Source organism: Indicator indicator, chromosome 8 (genome assembly GCF_027791375.1).
Source record: "Indicator indicator isolate 239-I01 chromosome 8, UM_Iind_1.1, whole genome shotgun sequence".
NCBI lineage: Eukaryota > Metazoa > Chordata > Aves > Piciformes > Indicatoridae > Indicator > Indicator indicator.
This window is the reverse complement of record NC_072017.1, coordinates 34,567,666-34,587,584: the sequence shown is the minus strand read 5'-3', so window position 1 is coordinate 34,587,584 and position 19,919 is coordinate 34,567,666. Positions and strand designations below refer to the sequence as shown.

At 40.8% G+C, this 19,919-nt stretch overlaps 1 protein-coding gene across 1 annotated transcript in view; it reads right to left on the bottom strand.

Moving 5' to 3' along the window:
- Positions 1-19,919, bottom strand: part of BANK1 (B cell scaffold protein with ankyrin repeats 1) — a gene marked incomplete at its 5' end in the record, with an annotated part of 142,586 nt that overhangs the window by 46,104 nt on the left and 76,563 nt on the right. The window lies entirely within an intron of this gene.

Genomic DNA, 19,919 nt, shown 5'->3' with positions numbered 1-19,919 from the left:
CCTTCCTTGACCAACAGAATGAACAGTGGTATACACGCAGAGAAGCGACTTTGCACCAAGACAGACAAGTAATCAAGCTATGACCCAGCACACAATGAAGCAAATAACCTTTTCACTGGATTTAGTGGATCTCATAGCACAGGTGACATCTTTACCTTCTGTCAGCCACAAACCCCACAAGTTAAACTTCCTCTTCACAGAATCACAGAAAACATCTGGTTGGAAGAGACCTCAAAAATCATCCAGTCCAATCTTTGACCTAGTTTAGGGTCAATCCAAAACCATGTCTCTAAGTGGCAGGTCCACATGCTGCTTAAACACCTCCAGAGACAGTGACTCCACCACTGCCCTGGGCAGACCATTCCAATGTTTGAGAATCCTCTCTGGGAAGAATATTTCCTAGCATCCAGCCTGAACCTTCCTGGAGCAGCTTGAAACCGTTTCCTCTAGTTCTGTCACTTGCCACCAAGAAGAGGCTGCCCCCTCCTCGCTCCAGCTCCCTTCAGGTAGTTGTAGAGAGTGATGAGGTCTCCCCTCAGCCTCCTCTTCTGCAGACTGAACAACCCCAGTTGCTCCTCATAGGCCATGTGCTCCAGGCCCTTCACCAGCCTTGCTGCTCCTCTCTGAACATGATCCAGCACCTCAACGTCCTTCCAATAGTGAGGGGCTCAGAACTGAATACAGCACTTGAGGTGTGGCCTCACCAGTGCCAAATACAGGGAGATGATCACCTCCCTGTTCCTGCTAGCCACAGTGTTTCTAATAGAAGCCAGGATGCCATTGGCTTTCTCAACCACCTGAGCTAACTCATATTTAATCAACTGTCAACCAATACCCCCAGGTCCCTCTCTGAGTCGCAGCTTTTCAACCACACATCCTCAAGTCTGTAGCTTACTGTGGTGGTGTTGAGACCCAAACCCCAAAAATTAGCACTGGACAATTTCTACAGTGAAGGAAAGCATGTCCTTTTCTACTCAGACTCACAGAATAGAGAACATCTTGTGGTAGTTTTATTATAACAGACTTGTAGAAAAAGATTCTGGCAAATACAGGATATAAAATGGCTTTTTTTAACTCCTCTTGTATTCTGAGGTAATAATAATTAAAAAAAAAAACAAAACCAACAACACAACAATAAAACCTAAACCAAATCAACCCACATCAAAATCCTGAAGCTGAAGAGCATGGTATGTTAAAAAAAAAAAGAAAGAGAGAGAAATCCAATACTGCTTATGTTAAAAAAAAAAAAAAAAGAAAGAGGGAGAGATCCAATACTACTGCTTCTCTGAAACCTGGAGCTCTGGAGCTCTTAGCTATCTACACAAGGTGTATCCTGCCTGCTGGACAGCCACATCTTTGTGACTTGGGCTTTTTGGTTTGATTTTTCTCTGCAAAAACTCCAGTTCCTGTCTCTAGTGTTCTTGCTGGATAGAAACTGCTTACCTACAATCTTGCCAGGGGTGCAGTATGAAGCTACAGGAACAGTGTTGGCTTCTGAGGGCCCGTAATTCCTTAGGCATCAGTTTGGCAAGAGCTCCAATCTTATGCCTAAGGGGACAATTTAAAGTTCAGAGTGTGTCTAATTTTTTCAAGGAGTCAGAATTTTTACCTACAGGAGTAGCATGAAAAATACAGACATCCATGAAACAACAGATACTCACATGACTTACTACCCCCCGTCTATATTTCAGCACTCCTTGGGGCTAGGTGAGAGGTTTGAGAGACAACTTTTCTTGATGAAAGGGAACCAGTTTCCCCATTTTAAAGCTAGGCTTTCTTTCCAAACCCTCCCTGCTACAAGCACTTTTGTTTTATAATCACCATCCTCCTCACCTGGGGACTCTTCCATCAGCCTTCGTAGGTGATCCAAGTCCCACCAGCTCATCTGTTGCTTAGTTACTACTCCTCTGTATTTCAGGCTCCAAAATGATCTGTCTGGGGCAATGGCCAACTTTCTGTAAAATATTGCTCTATTTAAATACATGTTCACTGTGGTTAAAATGACCTGTTATTTTTGCTTTCTGGCACTGCAGATATGTTCCTTCTTCTCCCTGGTAGATTTTAGAACAATATAGAAACAGAAGCTGCCAAGAAAGAAACCAGGCTCTATGTTTGAAGTCAGGTTTGCAGCTTGATGCAGGCTCTGTTCCCAACACTGAGGAGATGCTCCATGCTGCACAAACTGACACACTCCCCAACCCCCCAACACCTTAACATGACAAACCTTGAGAACATGCTCCAAGTATGTGGTTTGGTTTTACATCAAGCTAATTGTGCCAGCAGTATTTTGCTGTAGTAAAGTGCAGAAATCTACCTGCCACATGCTAATACTCTGTGATGCTAGGCAATGTATGAACCTGTTTTGTTGTTTGCATCAGAACTCAAATCCATTACAATCTGACCTGCTTACACAGTGTCTTTCATGTTTTCCCAGATCCTATCTGCTTTTCCCTTCAACCTGAAGTTACAGGCCTGATTCTTATTTCCCAGTTGGAATTAGTGTGGCTTACAACTGCCTTCTGCCTCAGATGAATTATTCTGAATTTCCCAAGCATCGATAAGCAGAGAGTCAAGAAACTGAGAGAAAACAGCATAGCACTCAACTTGTGTTGCAGTCTGGGGAGTCTGTTAGTCACTCCAGACTGCAACAAAACATTTCACCAACTCCTCCCCATGTCCAGGCACAAATTTCACAACTGCCATTCAAAAAGCTATTTTGCTTTGGGTTTGAAATCTTCTGGGTCTTTTTTAATTTTTGTTTGATTGTTTGTTTTTAATAGCTCAAGGTGGTAAGAACAATGTTGGTCATCAGCATGCTGCCAGTTTACTTTGCAGATATACCACCCAACACACATTCCTCACAAAGTCACTACCTTCTTTTCTCCAACTAAACACATGGAATAACTTTTGAGACAAAGATGGGAGACTACTTGTGGGGAGATACACTGATAAAGCTAAGTGTCAATCTTCCTTCTGCCCTCATCTATCAAATAAGTTTTAAGAACACATCCACTGTTTTCAGTAGGAATTTGATGTCACTCCTACAGCACAAGGAGCTGAATTTAGGAGAAAGCAACAATATCAGGACATTAAGTATAAATGAAAAAGAAAATTAATTTAACAGTCAGATAGGCCACAGTGAAAGGTTCAAAAATGAGTGTGTTTACTGTAGGAACTATCTCCACGAACCTTCTTTTCATTGGATAGCACCATATTCCTGTATTTTACAGTGCAAGTGCTTGCAAGATAAAGGATCAGTGACAGTGAATAAAATTAGCATGAAAACTCTGTCTTCTACGGTTTTAAAAATAATCTAGCTGATAAAGATACACAAAAAGTAACTTAAAATAACTGTAAAGCTGGAAGCACACAGAATAAGCTTACACAGGAAATTGTTTCAAGATTGGTGTCCTAGAGGCCATTTTAGTTCTGGAAAGAATTGTTATCATCTGTTTCAACCACTCTGTGATCACAGAGGGGACGTACCCTTAAGCACAATTGCTTCCTTCCCACATGCATGTCCACATTTCCCTCCAAGGGGCTTTCCAGAGACCCTGACTGGAAATCCAGATTGAGTGACACCCTGCTGGGCATCTGCCTTGTAATGTAAATACAGCCTCTATAGATTATTTGGATGCTGTTGTAAAAGTCTTATTCTGGAGGCCATGAATTTGCCACTAATCTTTACAGTTGAAAAGAATAAGGCCTGCAGGTGGATTGGAAAACCACTTATTGCCCAGAGCTGTGTTCTGTGCACCAGGCACACCACCACTGCCCCTAGCATTAATTGTGTGCCAGGTGGGAATCCAGGACAAGGCTGGAATGTGTTTCCCTGTAAGTGTTAAGATTCATGGAAATCATCAACAAGGACCTTAAAAAGGGCAGCAGGGCACAACAAAGTATGAAGTTCAGCTTCATAAAAACAAAGTTTGCTTCTCTTCCAAAACCAATCAAATTTTGTCTTTTTTTTTTTTGTCTTTATAGTGCAGTATTGAGCATCTTCACATTATGCCTCTGTGGTACCTGTGCTTCCACCCTTGAAAAAATCCAACCTCACTTAGCAGTGTTAAACAATAATGAAATTGCAGTAAAATATCTTTAAAACAAACAAAAAAACCCACAAAAACCCCCCAGCAAACACCAACCCAAAACACAAACCACCTCCAAAACCCAACACGAAACTATGAAGATTTTAATAGAAGGAAGGTAAAGATTCCACAAGGGGCCTTCCTATTGCTATCAGTTTTTATACTCAAAGCTGGAAGATAATTTGGTAAGGAGTGACAATACATAAACCTAAAAGAGAAAGCTCTAAGCAACAATTACAGCTTAAAGACATTGAATATTTGTGACTGAGCACACAACCTTTCAATGTATTCTATTCTGTGGGGCAGATCCTCAGACAGCAGTTTTGAGTCCTGGAATCAATTTATGTCAGCTAAAGAGCTGCCTCATGAAACTTTGATGCTTATATTAAACTGAGAATACTGATGCACTTGTTTACTTCTGCACCTCTTGACTCGAAGGCAAATTAATATTCAATGGATTTAATGGACTATATTAATGACTACTGATACTGCTTGGTGTGCTGTTTTAACTGTTTTTATACTGTGATGCATAATGCAACTTCTACAAGCAGCTACATAACTCACTGTCCCAATGTATTATTGTTTTCTTGGCTGGTTACATTAATTTTACTGATATAAGCTTAGCCTGCTAATTTTGACACAGTGCAGTAACATTCACATGGCTATTAAGATTTTTCTGTTCCCTGAGAAAAAGGTACTTTTATTCTGAATTGCTCTTCATATTAGGGAAAACAAGGAAAACAACTGCAACCATGAAAGACTGATGCATGCATCTGATAGTCTCAGAGCTGCAGCCAAACACATTTTGTGTTCAGTTTTTACAGGCTTTGACCATAAAAAGTCACTTCAAAGCTCTGTACACATTATTTTCTGGTCTCGGATTTTCTTTGCATTCAGTCTATGTATTAAGCTATACCACACACTCAGCATGTACTCTTAAAATATTAACTCAATGTACTGGAGGAAAAGTGGCACCCTAATTAAAGTAAGAGACTAGCAAGAATCTCTTCTTTCCTCAACATTCAAAGAAACTGCTTTATCGTGACATAAAGCAGATGCTACCTATGTTCTTGCTTTGTCTACAATTAAGGCTCCTCAGGACTTCAAAAATCAATGTGAAGCAACCACAGATATGCAGGGGAGCATTGCTTTTGCACAGAAACATCTAAATCAGCTCACTGGAGGCCTGTATGAAGCAGAGTCCAAAACACAGGGCTGATGTGCTTTCCCTGTCCAGCTGGTAACCAGAAGTGGAAGACTAACATCACATTCCCAAAGCCATGCAAATAAAGGATAAGGTTTGCCTCATTTCCTCAAAATGGAACGGCCTCATTTCCCTAAAAACATTACAGTCTAAAGAGTAAAATCCAGATAAGGGTAGACAGACATCAAAGACTGATCCTACAGGGAAGAATTTGGGGACTGTTAAAGGAAGAAGTGGGAATTAAAAGCCATTCTCCTGTTTTGAGGTTAAGAGAGATGAAATTGTAGCTCCCAGGGTGCCTTTCTGCAGAATACTCCAGCTGCCTCTGTGCCCACTTTGATGTGCAGTGGAAGCTGCATTTTCCACTTCCCTCACGGATTGAGGCAACGTCTGTTCAACACACCATAGTCCAATTCAGCTTTGCTAAAGCAAACAGCAAGGCTTCAGAGACGCATGTGTCTGTCAAACACACAGATACCCACGTACCCTGTTGTGCAGAGACAGAAAGCACAGACCTGTCCTGCACTGCTTTACCACCAGTTCCTTAACAAAAAACTCCATGCTCAGAACAATGTCCCTTTGTTAAGCAACAATCCAACAGTCACAGGGCCCCTGTTAAGTGCTTTCCCCGTTAAAATGTAAATCTCTGCCTTGACACAATGAGACCCAAAATGGAATTCTGTACACAAATGGTGCACAAGCACAGAGTTTGTGTCATCTACTGATAATGAAGACTTCTACAATTGCTTTAATTCCTTTCAGGCTTAACATTTTATGCACACATTTCCTTTAGGAGGGAAGAAAGAAGAGGATGTTTTTTAACAAGAAAAACGTATACTAAAAGATGCAAGCTGAAATGAAGTTTTCTAATCTCAAACAATACATTCCATGATAAGTTAACAGAAACAATACAACAAGTGGCAAAAGAATATTAATAGGAGGATGCTAGCCAAAGCAGGGTTTTCACAGAAGCATAAAATTGTCAGGGCTGGAAGGGACCTCAAGGTTCATCTAGTTCCAACCCCGCTGCCATTGGTGGGGACACCACACTAGATCAAGGTGCTCAGAACTACATCCAGCCTGTTCTTAAAAACTTCCAGGGTTGGGACTTCTACCACCTCCCTCTGGGCAACCTGTTCCAGTGTCTCACCAGCCTCATGGGGAAGAACAACTTTTTTAACATCCAATCTGAATCTACCCAGTTCTAGTTGTGCTCCATTCCCCCTAGTACTATCATTACCTGACATCCTAAGAAGTCCCTCATCAGAATTCTTGTAGGCCCCCCTTCAGATATTGGAAGGCCACAATAAGGTCTCTTAGGAGCATTCTCCTCTCTTTTTTAATTTGAGAGTCTCAGTTTCATGAAAAGTTGTCATTATTTATTCTTGTCTGCTAAGATATAATCACAGTAATAGTAACCCATAATAAACTATGGCTTTTGAGAGACAATGCTGTAAGTAGAACTTTGCACCAAAATTTCTTGGGTCAAGAACTGACTGCCTAAAAAGTTGTATTTCTCTTTTTGTTCTGGTATGTATACAAATGAGAAAACCCACAAATCTCAAAATATACAGCAAAATGTCCTAGTTACAGAATTTACATAGCCACCTGAATACAACAGGAAGAGCCTTTAACCATGAGAGACTATAAGCATAGCAGTTTATGAAAATCCACAACTAGTGCTCAGCTCTGGATCACTGAAATCATACAAGGGGAGTCATAAATCTGTTCTTCTCTTTGAGATTTAAATGCTGCTAAGTGTCTTTGCTTCTTTTTAGTTTGGGTGTGAGGTGATCACCTTTATGAAGGCAAAACTAGACAGGCAAGTTCTGCTGTTAGAGCACATGAAACAAAGAATATTAGTGAATCTGAATGAACTTTCCTTTTCAACCCAACAAGTCAGTCAAGGGCCAGCGTTAGAAAGGGTTTGATACGAGCCCCAGTTGCATGCCCTTTTAATAACACCCTGATGTGGCCCCCATTCCCTGTTCTATCAGAAAGTATTACCACACTGGTCACTGTTACCTACTTACTAACTGTCCTGGTTTCACTGGGACAGAACCTTAGGCCAGCTGTGGGCTGCAGGCTGTTAGCAGTTTCAAGTCACCCAAGGCAGCTGACCCAAGGTGGCTCAAGAATACATTCCAAACCATAAATGTCACACTTCTTATAAAGGGGAAAGTTTGCTGAGGAGGGGGCCTCCTGCTTGAGCTCCTGCTCCTGAGGCCTGCTTTCCTGTTTATTGTGACCACTGCGTTTGCTGGGCTGAGTATAGCTTTCTATACTTTGTATTGGCATTGGTATTAGCTTGGCTGTTCATTAAAACTGGTTTTAACTCATGAGTCTTCTCTCCTTTTCCCAACTCCCCTTCTCTGCTGGGGATCAGCAGGTCATACAGAAATGGCTGTACTTTGGCCCTAGAGATAGGATAAACAGACACCAACTCATCTGGAATCCCAAGACAAACAACCTACCTTAACACCACTTAATTCCATTAGAAAATAAAATTTAACACACTAGGTCAACACAGTCAAAACAGAAGACACAGGGCAAAACACCTGTGATGCTCTCCCTGTTAACTGTTTCCAAATCAAGAGGTTTCTTGTGTCAAATAAGCTTGCTCCTACTTTTTACCTACCATGATTTTCTCCCCCAAGTACTAACCCAACCTCCCCTTGATCTAAACCACACACTTCTAAACTCTGAGCACCCACAGCACACTGTGGCAATGATTTTGAGGAGTTTATTGCCTGCTCTGTGAGAATGTCTTGAATTCAGTTCTTATCAGTGTCACCCACTACTCCCTAGGCTCATGCACTAGAAGAGTTGCTACCTCCCTACTCCCTGGCCCCTCAAGATGCCTCTATCCTTCCCTATCTATTGATGCATTCAATTCACTTATGTAAAGCAAGTTCATCTGTAAGCATATATTCTGATAGAATTGCATCAGTCTTGGCCCAGGACTGATAAATACATCCCAATTTTACTTACACTCTGATTAAAAAATAATTAGAAGATCTGGCTCAGTGCTCATCTAATAGCACCTCTTTCTCCAAAATTAACTATCAGCTCTTTAGCTGACATAAATATCCTGCCCTGAGAGGTGCTTGTTTCCTAAGTCAACTGCACCAATCAACTCCAAGCTCTGTAAAAGTACTAGTACTGCTAAAACCTCTTCTTGACAGAATTGTCAAGCTCTTGACAGAACTTTTTTTTTGAAGTTCAGAATGATAAATTAAGTAATAAAAATCATTCTTGCTGTTTCTGAATTATTAAATCTCTTGAATGAGGAATTTTAACCTGGATAGAACTGAAGAGTACTGTTTGCATTTTGTATTTTATAAAGTATTTTCCTGGGACTAGGACTATAAACCACCTTTTTATTCCATGAGCTTATGGCTGTTAGATAAGTTTTGTCAACATGACAGTCTTTGGTCACTAAAATTTACCTAACTGAAAATTTTCACATTATACACAGCATTAAATCCATCATGTTACGCCACACACTCCTCAGACGACCCTACTCATAAATTGAATATGGTGATGTGGGATAACGCAAACTAAACAGAGAATTATTTTGGTTGCTTTGCCTTCTCAGTCCCTACTTGGAAACTAAAAAAGTTCAAAAAAGAAAAGCCTTAGTAAAGCTCCTGGTGTTACTCACAGGGCTCAGTTCATCATTTCAGTGTTGCTCTACAAATACTGCGTTAGACTGCACCTTCCTACATTATTGAACAAAACCTACAGCTTTGCCTTGTCTTTGTGCTTCCAGCCTAATTCTCATCTGATTTATAGACATTATGTCAGGAGCAATTCCACTGCAGATCGAGGAGTTAAAATGAAATCAACAGTAGTGCCTAACAATACACATCACTGAGCTGTCATGCTATATAATTTTCTGCTTCTTCACCTTTTGGAAAACACAGCAAACTCCCTAGACCTGATGTCGCCCCAGAACTAAAATTAAATAAGTAAATAAAGAATCATCATAAAGAACCACCATAATTGCCATCACTGTGTGTAAGAATCAATGGATTTCTCTAAACTCCACTCTGATAATACAGGAGTTACTTTTAAGGCAAAACACCCAATTAAGTCTGATTTTGATTTTATGGCAGTCTACCAATTACAAATAATATGAAGGTTACAACGAGCTCTAGCGATGAAACCAGGGAAAGCTTTCTATCTGTTTTGGGCTATCATCCAAAGGACTTAGATATTCAAGTCCCATCCAAACAGCATATAATTTTTAGATTCATAGATGCTTTTGCAAATCCCCTGCACTCAGCTCGTCATGAGTTTATGAATTTTGCATGCTTTGTGTTCAATTCCAGCAGTCAGTGCTGCAGTGAACTCAAGACAGAGACCCTTTGTTGAACTAGAGCTCATCATTTTGCAGTAACAAATATTTCTAGAGCTGCCAGGAATAAAGGTACCATAACTTCTTTTAAATGGACAAAATTTATCTTGTTCTAAAGATCTGTAAAAATTTAAGGTGCCCAACTGCTTCCTGCATCAAATCAAAGTTTTGAGACTAAGGCTTTATTAAAACACACCTGACAGGCAAAAGGTTGCAAATGAGCTCAGTGAAAGATGGCAATCACATTTTCATTTTCTCATATCACTGTCCACACTTTCTGATATCAGCCGCACCAAGCACCTGCCACAGTGAGGCTTGCTGTAACCCTTCAACAATGCCAGTGAGCTCCACTGCTAAAAAAACACCGTGGGCAATGCAGCTGTGGTTTGGTGCTAGTGTGTTGCCAGTTCATTTTTTGCCTAACTACACAAAACCATATTAAGTATCATTCCACTCAAACAGAGCACTGCATTAATTTAGCATTTGGTTGCAAAAATCTCACTCAGCGAGAATACATTTACCACATTTTGGTCCAGGAGGGCAGACCAATCAACAAATTAATTTCACAGCTAGAATCTCCCTGAAACCAGAACAACAGAAGCCCAAGTCTTTGCCATCCTTCAATGAAGTGAAGCAGAGTGATATACGATGAGCTGAGAAATCAAGATAGGATGGAAGGCAAAGACAAGTCTTGTGAGGAATGGGAAGAGTTAATGTGCTTTCAGACTCAGTCCCCATTTAAAACAGAAATAATACTGGTGGCTTTGATCTTTCACAACCACCTTTGCTCTGGCAACTAAAAGAATGAGTATATGGCATTACAGTAATTAGACCACACTGCATTTTCAGCGAAAGGGTAGAAATAATAACTTGTACAACTTTATGGCATGAAAACAGTGATTCTGAATGTTAAATTCCAGATCAAGACACATTATGGTCTATTAACCTTTTGCATTGCACAATTTCCCAGGATACCAAATCCATAAAGTAACTGTAAGAATTGGGAGTGGTGTATTCAAAGCTTTTCAGTAGTTTCACAATTTTCTCAAAGACTTCCAAGGGGAGAAATACCATTTCAGGCTGACAACATACACAGTCACTGTGATCACAACACCCGACAGATTTGGCCATCTGAATTCATCTTTGGCCTGAAAACGTCTATGTTTGACTCTTCTCTTTTTTCAGTCACCTGAGTCACATGTGACATACCTTCAGAAGCGTTTTCAATAGCAAACTTCTTCTGACATGAACTTAGCTTTTAATAGCACGTTTACAACATGAGCTCTCCCAGAAACGGCCACCCCATCAGGAAACTGAGAAAGCCAGAGGAATGAACTTTTCTGTTATCTGGAATGGTCAAACGCCAAGCAAAGCCTTCTCCTCATAAGCATGTAACAGCTTGTGAGAGGGCTGATTAACAGGGCACGAGTTCACGTGGGTGGCTTCCCTCCCCACAGCAGAGATCCAAGCGTCTCTCTCTACACCTGTCACCTCTTTTTACAAAATGGGCAGAAAGGAAACATCTTTCAAAGGTAACAGTAGCTAAATTCCTTTCCACCAAATACTAGACCTTTCATCACAGTGAACTGGAAATGAACAGATAAACCTGAGCCAAATCATGATGAAATTCATATGGAGAAAATTATGCTTTTGCATTTACTGGGCATTACCAAAGCTTCTATGTTAACCATTGCAAACGGTCAGAAAAGACTTTGTACTGCACATCCTGAAGACACTTAAGAAACATACGTACAATAAAAGCAACTTTGATCCATTACATGTTTCCAGCTGAATGCAGTAAGATTCCTGAAATACCAATTCCTTGGCACTACATTACACTATGTTGTTATTATGCTGCATTTACGAATACCTGAGCTATTGTACATCTCAGTTGTTTGAATTTCTTTCCTTAAACTCATGTCTTAAATGTGATGGCATTAGACCATAACAATATGAGATACAAATCTTCTGTCTTCATGTAAAATTTGATTTAGTGTCAGGTCATTTCTCATGTTTCTTCAGCTTTGCATTTTCTGAAAGAAGAAACAACTTTCCACACTATCAAGGCAAATAATGCATGCTATGTTAGCTTTCTTTTGTCACAAAAGGTTAGGTGTGCTGCAGCACTTCCAAGTAGCTACACACAGAGATATCAATACAGAGACTACTCTTTCAGGCCTGGGTTTTAGGACCTGCTTTGACATTGAATGCTATTACTTGGTAGACTGTGGAAGAAACTAATTCAGGTATATTAAAAAGGAAGATGCAATTCTAACTTTTTGGGTAAGTCAGCATTGCTTCTCTAACATACAGCTTCACTAAACAAGTCCTGAATATGGTCTGCCATTTTGAACTTGTGGTGTCAATTCAACATGGACTTGCTTTTCTCCTATGTACTGTACAATGGAAGGTGCTTACATAATTTTGTTAAAAAGTCTACTTTAAGACTATGTAACACCAGAGAAGCATCATGTCTTTTTACATAATAATCACAAGAAGCAGTTGTGAGAAAATCCATTTGTAGACACTATTTTCCTTGTGATTTGCAAGCTTGCCATTTCTAACACTTGTTTAAGCCTCCCAAAATGTTATTCTTCCATCTTTCAGACTTGAAGCAAGCCATATTGCTAAAAATCTCTAAACACCTGACAAGGGAGACTTGCTCCACTGAAAAGCAAGTGAGAACAGGCTGAGAGAGTTGGGGCTGTTCAGTTTGGAGAGAGAAGGCTTTGAGAAGACCTTATTGTGGCTTTCCAGTATCTGAAGGGGGCCTACAGGAAAGCTGTTGAGGGACTCTTTAGGATGTCAGGTAGTGATAGGACTAGAGGGAATGGAGCAAAACTAGGAGTAGATTCAGATTGGATGTTAGGAAGAAGTTCTTCATCATGAGGGTGGTGAGACACTGGAAGAGGTTGCCCAGGGAGGTGGTAGAAGCCCCATGCCCAAGGCTGGATGGAGCTCTGAGCAACCTGATCTAGTGTGAGGTGTCCCTGCCCATGAAAAGGAGTTTGGAACTAGATGATCCTTGAAGTCCCTTCCAGCCCTGACAATTCTGATTTGGCATTTAAGGGAAATGAGTATTTATCTCACACAATCTTCTGCATAATAAACTCTGTTATTAAGAATGTATCATTTTAATAAACCAACTCTCCAAAATTTCTATTACTTTTACTTCTTCTTCTTTCCTTGTTTATGTTTGAGATAACAGTAAATTACCAGCATTGAGAACCACTGGGATTGCTAGACAGTTGCTTACACAGATAACTTCATAGTTTTGCTGTTAGGAGTTTGCCAGCTCAGCTGGTATAAACAATACAGACGAGAGACAGAAGAGAAAACTGAAAAAATTAAATCAATGTAAACAAATTCTAACCTGAACAAAGAACCACTACAGAGAGTCTGGTGATCAGTGATCAAGAACAATAGGAAAACTCAATTTCTATCAGCCAGGTTACCATTCAGTGCTTGTGCATAAAAAAAAAAAAAAAAAAATGCTGAAATGCTTTCCAAATATATGGAAGAGAAAATGAAAGACAAGCCTGACATTTAAATCCCAAAGGTACCTAAGTGAAATGTATCATCCTGAAATCTGACTCACACCCTTCTGATTTGAACAATACTTTCAATATGTTAAAGCACCTTAGTATAACTAATATAAGGTCAGCCAGACAATAGAATGTTGGAATCATGATATCACTATCCTTTTGTCAAGCAGTGGTAATTTTGGGGGATTCTGGAACACAAAAAAAAAAAAAAAAAAAGCTACATTCACTACCACAACCTGTGGTCTCAAATTTTGTTGCTTTATCTCTTTTGTCAACTGATTATTTAAATCCTTCTAAGTCTTTTTGTCTTTAACACATTGCAGTTCAATTTTCTTTTTTCTTAATCTAGATAGATTAAGATAGAGGCAATGCAAGCATCTTCATTCTGTTGTCTTACAACACCAAGTAAACTCTGAGTAACAACTACATCAATTTCAATCAGAACTAGTTAAACTAATCATCTCCATCTAGAGATTAATGTGAACAGACAAGCACACAAGTGCCTTCCAGATCCAGTTGCTTCACTCAGCACCCAGAGTTCTTCAGGGAAGGACCCTTAATGAAGTTTTGTGTCGAATGCTTATTGGAACCATTCATAGGGACCATCTGCCCAAACAATATCATGCTCTGTAAACCATCTAATTATGGTTTTCAAGGAGTAGCACACTCCTCTAAGCATGGTAAAGAATTCATGTTTTAATGTAATTCACTTCTCCTCTTACATCATTGGCTAATTAGCAATACTGCTGTGTTTGGATGCATCAGCCTCTCTCTTCTGGAATGTCTTTGTAACAATCTAAGTATCAAAATTCCTTCCCTGTTGCTTCCCCTCCTGCCCATGAACTGCATTAAACTTTTGCTTTCTGGTTCTGTTTAGCAACTATACACTCATCTGAGGATAAATTCTATGCATTTGTAGTTATTACTACTTCTTTAATATACTCCAAAAACACTTACAAGCAGAAGCAAATGAGCAACTGTGGACCATTTTACATAAATAAAAGCTCCAAACCAATACAGAGATTTCCAGTCAAGAAAATCAAAATAGGAGGAAAGCTCTTTTACGCCCTACACCAGGGACTGAACAGTAAGAATATTAATAAAATTAGTATAAAAATTAAAACAAACTGTTAACATGTATTACTGCAAAGCCCTCAGAATGGAAAAGAACATCTTGTTGCAGACGAAAGATACTTCTCTGCTCCTGAATCCATGAGCCCATTCAGGGTATTCAGCTCAGTGCTGCCTCTTGCCTTTCCCTACAGTCCTGCAGTATGACTGCATTTTTTCTTTCAGACAAGCTATTAGGCAATTAACATTCTGAAAGTTTGCTCTATACATTCTTATATTAATGTAAGAATTGATTTCAGCCTCCCAAAGTAGATTTACATGTAAGCTATTCAAGTATTCTGATGGTTTCCAAATGAGAGTTGTAGATTTTATTCTTTTTACATTTAAAACCCAACCAGTACATTTCTCAAAGATGCTGAATTGTCAGTTGAAGGCTGATTTATTTCTTTGTTTGTTTAGTTAGGAGCAAAACTGTACAGAATTCCCACCCTGCTCTGCCTATAGACTCTGGCTCATTAGACTATCATCCAAGAGGATGTGCTTTGGTCTTCCCACTGAGTCACTGAGCAATGACATCAGGTAACTGCAGTGGTAACAGTACTCTGCAAAAGTCAAAGAACAAGAGCTAAATTAAATTTTACCTGCCACCTTTCAGTTTCTACTGACATAGGCTAGATCTGAATGGCTAATCTAAACAGATGGCAATGCATACAGGAAGCATCTAGTTCACATATAACAAAGAAGAATTTCTACACAAATCTACTTAACATGAAGTAAATCACTGATGAATTTACTGTTTGTACAACAGCACCCATTTTCCTTCTAGTTTAATTAGGCAAGGAAATTAAACACCTTCCAATGAAGATATTATTCTCCTGTGATAGGGTAAAAGGATAACTTGAACACAGAACAGCTTAACCCCTTGGGTAATGCACAGCCAATCTCGAAAAGCAGGAATAGCTCCCACACTTGATGGACTACATCCCTCCTGGTGATATAAATGCTGTTCTAATAATCATTTGTCCACCCCCATCTCCACTGCTGTCAACACTGATGAGTGCCCAGCACTGTGTTGTGTGGCTTAACTAGTACAGAGAATTGAGCTGCTGCTGTCCATCATCTGTTCCTTTCCCACCTACAAACTCAAAAGTGAAAAAGAGAAAAATTTCCTGCCAGCATCCATTTTCAGACTTCAGAGGAATGAAATCTGAAAATATCCAAGTCAGTTGTAATGTTTCTTCCTGCATGATGTGTTGTCGTCTCTATCTTCTGATTTTATAAGACTGCCTTTCTGCCCCAGCTAATCCTCCATGGGACTCAGGAAAAATGAGGAATAAACACATAGTTTCATAAAACCTTGTGGAACAGGTGGACTTGACTCCTTAACCAAACACGCGTTAGTTTGAAAGCGGAAGAGTTCTTAGCCTAGCTACAGCTCAGGCATTTACCTCCTTTGGAGCGTGTACCAATCTGTTCTCTGAATATCCATAAAGGAGCATAGTGACACAGTGAGCACTAATGCATGCCAGCTTGGAACACCAAACACATGATTAACCCATGAATAGTAAGTGGCTTTTCTAAGACACACCAACGAGCAAAGAAAGTCGTGGGTACAAGGAGTCTGACACATCCCTTTCACATCACATGTAATTGTACTATGAGCCAATCACTTTATCCCACCAATATGACAGCCTAAGCAGGACATCTCTGAGCTCCACCTGCCAGACAGCAACCCTTGAGCTGGGATACCTCTCAAGATTGCTCTTCAAAGCAGGGACATCTTTTACCAATAAGAGATCTTTGGTAAGCAACTGGTATCCCACCTAACTTTGTAGCATGGCAATTAGATTTCTGCCTTGGCTACTTGAATTTTGTCTTGGTAACTCTTATTTGTGCCTCGGTAGTTTTCAATCATGTGATGGTTTGAAACTGTCTTTTTAATTTTTCCTTGCAAAGTTCAGAACAGAGAAAGTGAAAGAATGTAAATAAGTCACTATTGGGTGTAAGAAAGCAAAATAACGATTGTTCTAAACACTTCCATTGGATAGATAGAAATGTTTAAGAACTATTACCCAAAACAAAGTAGGCATTCGGCACATTCTGCGTTCGGCAGTGGGGGCAGTTGCTGGGCTGTCTGGCTGCTGTTTCTTCTTCTCTTCTGGCTGAAGATAACACACTGACCTTGGCAGCTAAGTTAACAACTTTCTGCTTAACTAACTCTGCTTCTCTGTCCAGGGGGGTCTGGGGGGAAGCTCCTGGGAGAGAGAGGCCCCTTTGGGAGGGTCCCCTTGGGGGGAAGCAAAGGGAGATCGGTTGTGCTTTTTCTGTTGATTGTATATATTTGTGAATGTTGTGAATTTTGTATATTTGTACATATTCATTGCATTTCATTGTAGATTTTAGACTCTGCTTGTAAATACAGCTTTTCATTTGCTTCCAGACTGGGCTAGCCTGGTTATTGTTGGTGGGGGGGGAATTTCAGCTCACACCGACACACTTTTTATTTTTGGCGCCCAACGTGGGGCTCGATTGCTTGTGATTTATTTCTGCTCAGATTAGGAATCAAAATGAAGCTGTTTTGGATTCTGAGTAATTCTATTTCATCTATTATCGGTGTGATTGTTTACAGATGGGCCATTTCCTGCATGATAGACAAGATTGTGAGATATGTGGCATATAAGTCATTTCTTTGGGTTAAGAACAAGTTACTGAATGTTGGTGAATTCTGTTGTGGTCTTATTGGGCTAAGAAGCTATGGTAACTCAACTATGGATCTGCTAGCAGACACATATGAGTTTGTTACTCCTCTTACAACTACAGAGGGTCTTTGGAACCAGTGGTACCCTAGATATCTTGTACTAGCCTTAATCTTAATTTTGTTGCTTCTTGGAATAATCATATGGCTACTGATAGCACTGTATCAAGAAAGACATAAGGCTACTTGCTCTTCCAACTCTGCTGTGAATGTGAAAACCAAGCCAGTAAATTTGGTGGCCACTGTAACCAGAAAGCGTAAAGGAGATGCAGATGCTGCAGGAGATGGTGCAGATGGAGATGAGGGTCCTTCTACTCAGGGTCCCTCTGTTAAGAAAGATCCTTCTGATGAGGAAGAGAGGGTTAGCCTTAAAACTCTGGTAGACCTCTTGAGACCCCACATGGATGATGGAGATGTAGGTCAGGATGTAGACCCTGGTAGATTAGCAACTGCTGGTAGTGCCTCTGAACTCAAAGAAATTCAACGGAGGATTAAAATAGGATTATGGGGACAGCGACCTCAGGATGATGATGATGATGATGATGATGAGGATGACATACAGTCAGCTAATGCACCCAGACAGGAAATTAGACATGTGAGGAAGGATTACATCAGAGGAGATAATGAGCCAGTCCTGTCTTGGCTAGCCAGGTGTTTTGATATGGGAGCCCCAGCATTGGTGGTAGGCGACAAGTCGGCCTCTCAGTTGGGGATGCTCTCAAAGGATACAGGCATAGACAGGCACCTAGGCAAGTGCATTGGTAAAGTTTCTCTGTGGGCACGCCTCCTACTGGCAGTCTCGCTGAGGTACCCCAGCAGAGATGATTTACCATGGAACCCTAAGCCTTGGACCACAATAGCTGAGGGAATCAAGCGTCTGAGAGAGTTTGCTGTGAGAGAAGTAATGTATGGAGATCATAAGACTCTGAATCCTGATGAAATTCCTGTTGGAACAGGCCTTGCCAAAAAGCTCATTAAGCTTGCTCCTCCTAATTATGCTACTATTCTGGCAAGCAGGATTGTGGCAAGAAATTATGGTGGAGTACCTCCTACTGTTGGCCATTTCACTGACCAAATGAGGCAGTTGGAGGATAGTCTTGCACGTACTTCTTTGGTTTCAGCCATTGAAACTCTGTCTGGAAAGATGGAGAATTGCATGAAAGAGCTGAAGGAGGAACTTAAAACCTCCATATCCAACTTGATGAAGGGGGATGATTCTAATTCCTCTTCCTCCAGATGGATACAAGTTTCAGCTGTTAGGAACAGACGTGCTCCAAGGAGGCCATTCCAGAATAGGTCAAACCAAAACAGACAGCAGAGGCAATCACGTGGCAGTATCTGGATAACTCTGCGTGATCAGTTTGGTGAGAACATGAACAGATGGGATGGTCAACCAACTTCTGATCTTTTCAAGAGGTTACGGGAGCTGCAGAGGGGCAGATCCCGAGGTAGCAATACCAGGAGGGTAGCTGTCGCTTCCTCAGTTTCCCAGAACAACTCTGATAGCTCCAACAGTGATCCTAATTCTGGTGCTGGACATTGTGCCAGCTGTACATGTGGAGGTAATCCCCACCATTAGGGGTGCCCTGCCTTCCGCCAGGGGGAGGTAAGGGATAATGGAGATAACAGAATCTATTGGGATGTGTACATCCAGTGGCCTGGCACTTCAAAATTTCAGAAGTACAGGGCCTTGGTTGACACAGGAGCTCAGTGCACCATAATACCATCAAATTATCAAGGGGGAGAATCTATAACTATTCAGGGAGTCACTGGTGGATCTCAAGAGTTGTTTAAGATAGAGGTTGATATAAGTTTAACTGGGAAGCAGTGGAAGAAACATACTATTGTAACAGGTCCTAATGCACCTTGTATTTTGGGAATTGACTTTCTGAGAGAAGGGCGTTTTAAAGACCCTAAGGGTTACAAATGGGCTTTTGGAATAGCAACTGTAGAAATTGATGGAGGAAAATTGAAGTTGTCCATTAGACCTGAGCTTTCAGATGAATCTGCAGTTGTGGGACAACATGAGATAGAGGATGTAAAGCTGCCGGTTGCTTCTCAAACTGTGCATCACAGACAATACAGAACCAACCGTGACTCTTTGGTGCCCATTCAAAACTTGATTCGTCAGTTGGAGAGTCAGAAGGTCATCAGCAAAACTCATTCACCTTTCAACAGTCCAATCTGGCCTGTGCGAAAGCAGAATGGAGAGTGGCGTCTGACAGTTGATTTCCGTGCCTTGAATGAAGTAACTCCACCCATGAGTGCAGCTGTACCAGACATGATGGAACTCCAATATGAGCTGGAATCCAAGCAGGCCAAATGGTATGCTACCATAGACATTGCTAATGCTTTCTTCTCTATTCCCATAGCAGAGGAATGCAGGCCTCAGTTTGCTTTCACCTGGAGAGGCATTCAGTACACATTCAATCGTTTGCCCCAGGGGTGGATTCACAGTTCAACCATCTGCCATGCAGTGATCCATGATGCTTTGGAGAAAGGTGGAGCTCCAGAACACATTCAGTTCATCGATGACATCATCGTCTGGGGTGAGACTGCTGAAGAAGTCTTCGAGAAAGGTAACAAAATCATTGACATTCTCTTGCAAGCTGGTTTCGCTATCAAGCGAGACAAGGTGAAAGGACCTGCCAGAGAAATCCAGTTTCTGGGAGTGCGGTGGCAAGACGGTCGCCGTCACATCCCAATGGATGTGATAAACAGAGTCTCCACCATGGCAAATCCCATCAACAAGAAAGAAACTCTGCGTTTCTTAGGCATAGTGGGATTTTGGAGACTGCACATTCCTGGATACAGTCAGATTGTGAAACCTCTCTATGATGTGACTCGAAAGAGAAACAGTTTCCAATGGGGTCCTGAGCAACAAGCAGCCTTTGAC